The following is a 12,414-nucleotide window of genomic DNA, read 5'->3' as shown; positions in this document are numbered from 1 at the left end:
AACTTGCTGTAATCAGCATTTCGGGGGGAACAGTTTGTGTGTTTTTAAATGTGTTTTATATAATATATAAACACATATATATTTGTTTTATATATATATATATTTTTAATTTATATATATTTTATGCCTCGATAACAATCAGCACGGGTGCACCTCAAGGCTGCGTGCTCAGCACCCTGATGTACTCACTATATACTCATGACTGTGAAGCCGGTCATAGTACGAACTCCATCGTCAAGTTCGCTGACGATACCACAGTTGTGGGACGTATCACTGATGGAGATGAGCCAGAGTATAGAAATGAGATCGACCGTTTGACCAATGGTGCCAACACAATAACCTGGCTCTCAACACCAGCAAAACCAACAAACTGATTGTGGACTTTGGAAGGGGTAGGATGGGGACCCATAGTCCCGTTTATATCAACGGGTCGATGGTAGAGAGTGTCAAGAGCTTCAAATTCCTGGGCGTGCTCATCTCTGAAGATCTTTCCTGGTTCGAGAACACTGATGCAATTATAAAGAAAGCACATCAGCGCCTCTACTTCCTGAGAAGATTAAGGAGAGTCGGTATGTCAAGGAGGACTCTCCCGAACTTCTATAGGTGCACAGTAGAGAGCATGCTGACCGGTTGCATCGTGGCTTGGTTCAGCAACTTGAGCGCCCAGGAGCGGAAAAAACTGCAAAAAGTTGTAAACACTGCCCAGCCCATCAGCAGCTCTGACCTCCCTACCATTGAGGGGATCTATCGCAGTCGCTGCCTCAAAAAGGCGGCCAGCATCATCAAGGACCCACACCATCCTGGTCACTCACTCATCTCCCCGCTGCCTTCAGATAGAAGGTACAGGAGACTGAAATCTGCAACATCCAGATTCAGGGATAGTTACTTTCCCACAACTCAACTCAAACAAGACTCTGAACATTAATAGGCCATTGCACTTTATCTGATTATTTATGTGTGTATATATATATATATATATATTCAATAGATATGGTCACACTGATCTGTTCTGTATTAATTTATGCCAACTATATTCTGTTGTGCTGAAGCAAAGCAAGAATTTCATTGTCTTATCTGGCACACATGACAATAAACTCTCTTGAATCTTGAATCTTGAGTCAATGGAAGGGCGGTTCGTTGGAAACAGGCCCTTCGTGATGTGGGAGAAAATTGGAGTACACGGGAAAACACGTGTGGACACAAAGAGAACATGCAAAATTCCTAGAGCACCAGCATTCAGGATTGAACCCAGGACTCTAGAGTTCAGTAGAATCTGTACTAACCTTTGCACCACTCTGCCACCCCACATCAACAATACAATTATATAAAGCAGGGTTCAAGTCACCAAGTTATCAGCACTTTTAACAAATATCATAAAAGAGTCTAACCCGCCCTTATCTAAAAAAAACATGAAGGATAAGACCATAAGTGATTCAGGTATAGAACTTAATGATCATTTTTTTTTTTTTTTCATTTTTAAGAAGTTAACGATTACAATATTTTCCATGATGTTTTGACAGTTTTATAAAGATAAACACCATTCATCCCATCTGTTCTCAAGTCTTATAACCCATTCGTTGTCAGACAAGAGTAGGTTATAAAATGTCTCAATGTGTTGAATTCTAATTAAAATAATTTTAAAAATCACGATCATGACTTTGTTGAAGGGTGGCATCTTCTGATATTTGACGAGGGTTTGAAAATGTACCCATGACCAATCGGCTGCTCCTAGCGAACATCAACACATGCTCAAATTACAGGTTAAATCAAATTCTGACAGCATTGTATCAGACATCATTAAAATGCTTTCATTTACAAAATTGGTTATTTCAACAGATGAGTTTATAGTCCTAATTAATTTCAGCTACACGGCATGTTTTTATTGGCCTAAATATAGCTTGAAATATATCAAAAATATTACATGATCTATTTAACTGCATACTTCAGCTTATGGTATGCTAATTTTCCAGCTTGTAGATGCAGCTTGCTCCTGAGGGAACGAGTCGCAACATATTTTCCCCAAAATAATATTCTCTGCTGCTAGCCCCTGATAGATACGTCTCCTCATCCTTCAGGTTTGTCCCTTCTCTCATCCTGATGTGAATGCCCCTGCCTTATCCCTCTCTTCTGAGTACTGGGTGCTTCCTTGTCTCACAAAGGACAGTTGTACGGTGCCTGGTGCTGGGCATATGATGATGAGCTGACTATGGATGTAATCAACTTCAACTCTTTAACCAAGAGCAAGATGATCTGGTTCTTTCAGGAAAACTGGGAAATGTTTAATTTTCTTGGATTTTCTTTTGAAGAAACAGATTCTGAAGCTCGTGCAGATTGACTTCTCTTTTTTTATGTTCATATATTCCTCTGATCAAAGCAACACAGTATCACATAGAAACATAGAAATATAGAAATTAGGTGCAGGAGTAGGCCATTCGGTCCTTCGAGCCTGCACCGCCATTCAATATGATCATGGCTGATCATCCAACTCAGTATCCCGTACCTGCCTTCTCTCCATACCCCCTGATCCCCTTAGCCACAAGGGCCACATCTAACTCCCTCTTAAATATAGCCAATGAGCTGGCCTCAACTACCCTCTGTGGCAGAGAGTTCCAGAGATTCACCACTCTCTGTGTGAAAAAAGTTCTTCTCATCTCGGTTTTAAAGGATTTCCCCCTGATCCTTAAGCTGTGACCCCTTGTCCTGGACTTCCCTAACATCGGGAACAATCTTCCTGCATCTAGCCTGTCCAACCCCTTAAGAATTTTGTAAGTTTCTATAAGATCCCCTCTCAATCTCCTAAATTCTAGAGAGTATAAACCAAGTCTATCCAGTCTTTCTTCATAAGACAGTCCTGACATCCCAGGAATCAGTCTGGTGAACCGTCTCTGCACTCCCTCTATGGCAATAATGTCCTTCCTCAGATTTGGAGACCAAAACTGTACGTAATACTATCACGAGTAATAGGGTCTTGTTTTGGTCCATGATGAGACTGTTTCAGATGCAGTTACCTGATTACTTTGGAGCTGAGAATTGCTGGAGAAGTATTTGAGTAAAGTTGAGACAATTTACATCATTTCTCAGGCTGGCAATGTCAACTTCACCTACTTGATGTTAATGTGAAACATTGACAGTTGATCAATGACAATTAAATTGAATCTTGAATCTTGAATCTTGAATCCTCTTTGCAAAAGGGTTCACCTGTGTTTATTTACAGTTAAACTCTTGCTTGCTGCAGTTTTATAGAACTGCAGATGCTGGTTTACACCAAAGATAGACACAAAATGCTGGAGTAACACAGCGGGCCAGGCAGCATCTCTGGAGAGAAGGAATAGGTGATGTTTCAGTTCGAGACCCTTCTTCAGAATGAGAGTCAGGGGAGAGGTAGCCTAGGGATATGGATAGGTAAGGTGTGAATACAACAGATCAAAGCAGATGATGGTAAGAATGTAGAATGGTTCATTATTAGCTATGGGGAAGGTGACAAGGCAGCATATAATCTGTAAAATTAATCAGAACAGTGAAACTAGTCAGAGAACTAGTGCGGGGGAGGGACGGAGAGAGAGGGCGAGGAAGATTTATTTTAGTTAGAGAAGTCAATATTCATACTGCTGGGTTGTAAGCTGCCCAAGCAAAATATGAGGTGCTGTTCCTCCAATTTGCATTGGGCCTGACTCTCGCAGTGGGGGAGGCCCATGACAGAAACATGGCCGTCTGAAGGTGGGGTGCGATGGGTGCAGTCACACCCCCCTTTTTTTCCAGAGTAAAAAAAATGCAGAGTAAAAAAAATTGGGGCACAATATTTTTATATTTGGTGCCCTCAACAAGTAATTACTAGTTATCCGGGATGTGTAAGCGAGGGGAGGTAAGTGTCGAGAAAATATCTCTTAACACAAGTCAACTATCTCAGAACGCCTGTTGTTGATGGGGAATGTGTATAAACTTCCAGTAAACTATCAGTGGAGATGGAATTAATCAAGGAGCAAGGTTTCCCGCTGATCTTGTGTAAAACTGGTTGGGGGGTTCATAGCTTATAGATTTGGCTATTGTTCTTGAGGGGGGGAGTTATTGTGCAGTATGTATTTTGCATTTGACTGAATAAGTTGTTGATTGTATCAGCCCATGAAATGGACGGTGATGATCACAAGTTTTGTACAGCTTGCAAGATGCTAAAGGAACCCTAATGGATTTGCGTTCTGGTTTGTTGGGCTGTTTGTTCCCCGATTCACTGCCACTCCACCTCCCCACTTAGCTGTTAATTTTCAAGTATAAGTGGTGCTGTTTACCACAATGAATGGCGGTGCTGGCTTGAAGGGGCGAATGGTGTCCTCCTGCACCTATTTTCTATACATATACCTACAAGTACACACACACATGCACGCATATATATATAGAATAGCTCCATTAATTTTTCAGTCATGAAATGTTTGGAACAGAATGAATCAATTTTTGATGCTATATTAGACGGTGCACAGTGAAAAACTACAGAAGGAAGCAAACCTTGCCGTAATGATTATTCTGAAGATTTCTGTTGCAAACAGATCAGACGTGATACTTATCTGAACAAAGTAGTTACAGCCCACTGCACACAATGTAAAATTTTAATTAATTGAAGTTCTAAAGGCAATATAAAGGAACATTATTTTTCCCTGTCGTGTACAGTGAGTCACGTTGACACTGTAAAGTAACCGCGCTGTTTCACAGTTTGAGTCACCTGGTTCGGTTTGTGTGGAGGTATGCATGTTCGTCCTGTAAATACATGTGTTTCCACCAAATACTTTGGTTTCTTGCAACATTTCAAATATGTGTTGGTAGATAAATTAATTACTGTAATTCCTAATTCCTTAGTGTAGGTGGTGGAGGGGAATTGAGGGAAGTCGATGGGGAAACAAGGGACTGCAGCTGCCGATTTACAAAAGAGGACACTAAGTGCTCAAGTAACTCAGCAGTCCAGGCATCAGCATCTCTGGAGAACAGACACATCAGAGTGCAGTGCTGCTGCATTCTTCTTCCCTGAGGAGGTCTGAGCATGGTGGAGTACATGCCCCAAACAGCATCAATAGACAATAGACAATAAGTACAGGAATAGGCCATTTGGCCCTTCGAGTCAGCACAGCCATTCACTGTGATCATGGCTGATCATCCACACTCAGTACCCCTGCCTTTTCCCCATATCCCATGACTCCGCTGTCTTTAAGAGCTCTATCTAACTCTCTCTTGAAAGCATCCAGAGAATTGAACTCCCCTACCTTCTGAGGCAGAGAATTCCACAGATTCACAACCCTCTGTGTGGAAAAGTTTTTCCTCATCTCCGTTCTAAATGGCTTACCCCTTATTTAATCATGCTGAAGTGGAAATGGTTGAAAGCTTTAGTACCAGGGCGTTAATATTACCAACGATCTGCTGTAGACTAACCACATTGATGTGAGAGCCAAGATGACCCACCAATGCCTCTATAACCTGAGGAGACTGAAGAAATTTAATATGACTCTTACAAACTTCTGCAGATGCACCATAGAAAGCACACTGTTGGGTTGTGTTGCAGCTTGGTTTTGGACCAGCTCCATCCAAGACCACAAGTAATTGCAGAGGGTTGTAGATGTAGCCCAGTCCATTACACAGATCAGACTTCCCACCTTTAACTCTATCTACGCTTCATGCTGCCTCCGAGAAGCAGCCCACATAATCAAAGATGTGTCCCACCCTGGTTATTCCTTATTCTTCCTGCTAAATTGCGGCTGAAGGTACATACGCGTGAATGTGCCACCTGACTCAGGAACAGCTTATTTCCCTCTGCCATCAAGCTGCTCAATGGTCTTTCCATAAGCTAGGGGACTGCCCGATTCACCCCTGCCCCGCTGTGGACATTGGACTTTGTCTATAGAACTGAAACGCTACAAATCTGAGAACGATATTCTGCACTCTGTATCTTCCCATTTCCGCTACCTATAGTACATGAATCTGACTTGATTGTATTTATGTACTACATTACCAGGTCTGACTGGTAGCATGCAAAACAAAGCTTTTCCACTGTACATATGACAATAATAAACCTAAACTTAAACCACTATTGAGCTCCACTATTCTTTTGTGAAAGCATTGGAAACACAATACACGAGATGAGCAATAATCTTTTACTGTAATATTTTTTGATGCATCATGGTTTCCAAAAGGATTATTTAGTTTAAGGCACACTTTCGATTTGCAATGAATCACAAGTAAAATGCTCGCAACAAACCAATCCTTCAATGGAACGAAGGCACTGAATGTAATTGGCTGGGCTAGGATATTTTTTAGGTTTGGACTCGGACCATTAATAATGCTATGAAAATTGTTTTTTTTTTCCACAGTCTGCCACAGGAAGAGCTGTTTATTTTTTACTCAATAAATTCAGCACATGAAAAGCTAGCTCCTGGAGATGCTCTTGCAAATTGCAGTAATTAATTACCTCCTCCGGGAACAAATACTCTGTACCTAAAGATACATCAATAGCGGAGAACTAGATCAGATTCAGATTCAAACTTTATTGTCATTGTACAGTGTACAAGTACAGAGAACACAAAATGCAGTTAGCATCTCACACAGAAGTGCGAACACAGAATAATGGAACAGTAATATATATATATACGCATATACAGTATTGCCATTACTCTGATGATAACATACATTGGACTTCTATTATCAGAGATGTCCCCCCCCCCCCCCACCCCCACTCAATTATAGGTTGGATTATGAGTTAATAAGTAATCATGTTTCAACATGTTGACTTGGCGGCTGCCGGCATGGGTTCTAAAGGGAATTGGGGGGGGGGGGCGACATTCCATCATTAGAATGAATGCAAGTCCAAGATTTTAATTAGGGGACATACAAAGACATGTCACCAGTACTACACATTACAATTGGAGTCCACCAATGTTGCGTGCTTGTCCAGTCAGCCAAAAGATTACACATGATTACAGTCAAGCCGACCACAGCGTACAGATACAGGATAAAGGGAATAACATTTAATGCAAGATAAATTCCAGTAAAGTCTGATTAAAGATAGTCCGAGGATCTCCAATGAGGTAGATGGTATGTCAGGACCGCTCTCTAGTTGGTAATAGGTTGGTTCAGTTGCCTGATAACAGCTGGGACAAAACTGTCCCTGAAGCTGGAGGTGTGCATTTTCACACTTCTGTATCTTATGTCTGATGGGAGAGGGGAGATGAGGAAGTGTCTAGCGTGAGACTGATCCTTGATTATGCCAATGGCCTTGCCAAGGCAGCGTGAAGTTTAGATGTAGTCAATGAAAGAGAGGTTGGTTTGTGTGGTGGTCTGGGCTGCGTCCACAATTCTCTGCAATTTCATGCGGTCTTGGATGATCTGTTCCCAAACCATGCCATGATGAATCCAAATAAAATGCTTTCTGCGGCACATCTGTAGAGGTCGGTGAGAGTTGTTGGGGACAAGCTGAAATTCCTAAGCCTTCTAAGGAAGTAGAGGTGTTGATGTGCTTTCTTGGTCATTGTTTCGATATGGCTAGTCCAGGACAACTGATTGGCTGTAGTTACTCCTAGAAGCTTTCAACCATTTCTACTTCAGCACCGGGGGTGTGTGTACTCCTTCACTTCCTGAAGTCGATCAAAATCTCCTTTGTCTTTTTGACATTGAGGGAAAGGTTGTTGAAGAAATGCAAGTACCAATAACAGTCCTGTTGAATACACATTTCCTTCTGGGGATGTGACATTGATTGAGCGGTTGAATCAAATGGATATTTTATTTTATCTACATACATAGCAGGGACACGGATATCGAATGAAAGTGGACAAGAATATGTTAATCTCTGATGTGTTCACTTAGAATTGGATAATACAGGTCACAAGTAATAATGCTTGGGGTATAATGGCACTGATGACAATAGTGATGTTCAAGTAATATCACAACTCTGGATCTGGGTGATTTCTTATCACAAGAGCAAATAACTAATTGAACAGAGGAAATTGAGTCTTGACTGATTATTGCGGGATGCAGAAGATGACCGAACTCCAACAACACTGCAATGGAGTTGTGTCCACGGTAATGGTTCAATAGCCACTAAGTGCGAGAGGGCTGTTTAAAGTCAGAAACTCCAAGGTGCAGAATTATACACAATCTGGATTTGACAAGGATGGCAGGTTTTCTCTGTATAGGATTCTGCCTCTACTTTCTGTGAGTGGTCACAACATTTGGACAGACGATTTCAGTGCAAAGAGCCCACCGTAATTAAATCACTTATTATTCTGCAGAAAGGACTTTGAAAAGAGAGTAACTGGTGGAAAACAATGGAAATGTCTTAAAAGCGTTTGACAAATAATAGGCTGGACTGCAGGAAGGAAGAAAAATGTGTGTCCTTGTATTGTGTCAAGGATTCTAGACGCAATAACACTCAGGTCTTGGAAATGTCACTATTTGATCATGCAAAAGTGAATCTGATAATATTTACTATAGATTTTCAAATCAGACATATTCAAAAGGCATGGATATGATGGGGGTGGATAACACCTTGCAATGTAGATGATAGAAGAAGAATTAAATTACAGGAGTTTTAATCCAGAGCCCAGACCAACAATCCTGAAATGCTGTTTTTTAGATATTATCATTAAATAATCTGGAATTTTAAATAAAATAAATCTTCATTAAAAGTGGCTGTTAAGAATAAGATTGTTGCAAACGTTAACATTTTCACTGATGGCTTTCAAGGAGAAAATTTGTCATCTTTACCTGGTTAGCCCTACAGCTCTTCTGAAATAACCTAGAAAGCCATTCAATTGTCTCAAGTAATTATATTAAAACAGGAAAAGGTTAAAACTAGACAGCCCGGCTGGCTTCAATCCAATTGACCTTGCAAAATTCTCCTCATGATCACCAGGGGACTTAGAAAGTTATCGTCCAGTTTAATCCAGCAAACAGCCTAATATCGTCCTGCTCATCGATTCACAAATTACGGTCAATGTGTCAGAATCCTTCTTTATAATGCCTGAGCATGTTCTGTCTCACTAAAATCCCACCAGGGGTGATGGCACAGCGATATGGAGGAGGGAGAGAGTGGTCCTGGACGTCCTCGACAGTCACTTCAAATCCTACGAGGCAGCATGGTGGCGCAGCGATAGAGTTTCTGCCTCACAGCATCAGAGACCTGGGTTTGATCCTGACTACAGGTGCTTGCTCTGCAGAGTTTGTACGTTCTCCCCGTGGGTTTTCTCTGGTTTCCTCCCACAATCCAACATGTTTATAGGTTCATTGACATGTTATAATTGTAAATTGTCCCTAGTGTGTGTTGGATAATGTAAGTGTGCGGGGATTGCTGGCCGGCGCAGACCCTTCTCATGGGCAGTGGACATCTGTGGACAATGGTGGTGAATCTGTGCAATTCATCACCACGGATGGCTGTGGAGGCCAAGTCATTTGGTACCTTTAATAGCCCTGTACCACGGTGCGAGTTCATTCCAAGAGCTCTCCCGAGTTAAAAAAAAAGATCAAACGCGTGGTAAGCACGGAGAATTGAACGTAGCGGTTACGTCGGAGCTCGGGGACGTCTCTTAGCGCTAACGGCAGGTACTCGGGAAGACTCGCTAACGGCAGGTAAGCACGGGAAGACTCGTAAAGATTTTTCAACATGATGAAAAATGTCCACGAGAGCCCCGAGCACCGACGAGTGGCCATTACCCTAAATCTCCGAGTTCGAATCAGGGCAAACTCGGGAGAACTCTTGGAATGAACTCGTACCGTGGACAGGGGTTTAAGGCAGATATTGAAAGATTCTTGATTAGTAAAGGTGTCAGGGATTATGGGGAGAAGGTCGGAGAATGGGGTTGAGAGGGAAAGACAGATCAGCCATGATTGAATGGAGGAGTAGACTTGATGGGCCGAATGGCCTAATTCTGCTTCTATAACATGAATATATGATAAAGGGCTGTAAATGCCGTGCCTGCCAATTATGTGCAAAGTATAAAATATTTAATTTGATATGCAACATTTATAATAATTCTTATATTTTATTCCCAAAAATATACATCACCCAAAATCTATGGCAAAAGTTATAAAATTCCAGCCAGGGACACAGCTCAGAAGGAATCGGAAAAAGAAAGAGACTGCAATTGAGAATCAAAAATTATTTGTAATCCATCATTCTCTTCTAAAATATTTAAAACCACAGAATCATAGAGCCATTGATCGAGGAAGAGAAATATTCGTCATACCTTCATCATTCCCTTGCAGAAACTCTCCATTTAGCCAAATTTCCAATGCTTTCTTTGTAACCTTTTACATTAGACATGAATTATTTAAGCACCTCTCTTTTGAAAGCTATTATGGATTCTGTTTCAACACTGTTACTGGCAGAGCCTTCCACATCCTAACAACCATCTGAACAAAAATAAATTCTCTTAAACTCTCCCTTTGGTTTTGATAATAATTGTATGGCCTCCAGCAATCAACATGCGTACCGGTGGAATTGGATTTTCTCATCAAAAGCCCTCATAGTTTTGAGCATCACTATAAAGACCTTATCTTAATCGTCTTCAGTGAAATGTGGCCAGATTATTCACTGGATTCCTTTCTTGGTTGGTTTGCAACTGGGACGTTCAAGGTAGGTGAACTTGATCTTTACCTATCCACCCTGACCTGTCACCCACTTACTTTCGATGAATGCAAAGAACTTAATGAGCCGCCCACCCTATAGACAATAGACAATAGACAATAGGTGCAGGAGTAGGCCATTCGGCCCTTCGAGCCAGCAGCGCCATTCAATGCGATCATGGCTGATCATCCCCAATCAGTACTCCATTCCTGCCTTCTCTCCATATCCCCTGACTCCACTATTTTTAAGAGCCCTATCCAGCTCGCTCTTGAAAGCATGCAGAGAACCTGCCTCCACCGCCCTCTGAGGCAGAGAATTCCACACTCACCACTCTCTGTGAGAAAAAGTGTTTCCTCGTCTCCGTTCTAAATGGCTTGCTCCTTATTCTTAAACTGTGGCCCCTGGTTCTGAACTCCCCCAACATTGGGAACATGTTTCCTGCCTCTAGCGTGTACAAGCCCTTAACAATCTTATATGTTTCAATGAGATCCCTCTCATCCTTCTAAACTCCAGAGTGTACAAGCCTATCTGCTCCATTCTCTCAGCATATGACAGTCCCACCATCCCGGGTATTAACCTTGTAAATCTACGCTGCACTCCATCAACAGCAAGAATGTCCTTCCTCAAATTAGGGGATCAAAACTGCACACAATACCCCAGGTGTGGTCTCACTAGGGCTCTGTACAACTGCAGAAGGATCTCTTTGCTCCTATATTCGATTCATCTTGTGATAAAGGCCAACATGCCATTCGCTTTCTTCACTGCCTGCTATACCTGCATGCTTACTTTCATCGACTGATGTACAAGGACCCCCAGATCCCGTTGTACTTCCCCTTTTCCCAACTTGACGCCATTTAGTAGCAATGTTACAAAATTTTGAGATTTAAAAAATCAAGCCTGCAATTTATCCCATCAGATAAAGCATAACAATAAGTTTAATTTGACACCTAATTCACTTTCATATCTCAAGTAATAAAAAAGTTATGGCCATTTTCATACTCGGAAATTAGCATCTTGTTCCCTATTGATTTTCTATGGAAATAACAAAAAAGCTGTGATCGTGGACAGTCAAAAGCCCATAACCTTCTTAAAAATTAAGAGAACTGAATGAAATTTTCAGTTATCATAGATTGAAGCATTCTGAAACAAATATAAAATAATCTTACTTGGATGACCTGAAATTAAAGCATATAATTAGTTAGTTACCCAATTGTAGCTAATTTCAAACTTCAATTACTAGATCTAAACATCTATCCATTTCTTAATAAATGATTAACATTTTTAAATAGCCCAAGTGTCCAAATAATATTCACAAATAATTCACAATAAAACATGATTTTTAAATCTCATTTACATCAATTTATAGGCCAAATGGAAGGAATTTAGTGTTCAATTGCTGTAAATTAAAGTCAATTTAAATCGGCTTTCTAGTGGGTTCCTGTGAACGCGCTGGTTTAGAACGTTCACATTGCAGTGGATTTGTGCCCTCAAATGCCCAGAAAAATACTGCGGGATATAAAGAGCCCAAAATGAACTACTCGCTATAGAAAACTTTATATACAGGGTTATATACAAGCCCAATTTAATGTAAAAATAAGGTACATACCTTTAATTGTTTGCTTTATAAAACCCTGGGGCTGCGAGAGGTTGCGAGTTTAGAGAGTGGTTTTTAAACTACTATAACTATTTTACAAGGCCATAAAAACTAATAATACCTTTTGCGACGGGGTCTTTCAGCGATTTTCCGTTAACGATTTACTAGGCTGAACATTTTCGATTGCAACAGCCTAGTAAAAATCGCGTTTTAAACCCGTCCCCTC

Source organism: Leucoraja erinacea, chromosome 16 (assembly GCF_028641065.1).
Source record: "Leucoraja erinacea ecotype New England chromosome 16, Leri_hhj_1, whole genome shotgun sequence".
Lineage (NCBI taxonomy): Eukaryota > Metazoa > Chordata > Chondrichthyes > Rajiformes > Rajidae > Leucoraja > Leucoraja erinaceus.
This window is presented reverse-complemented; position numbering follows the sequence as displayed.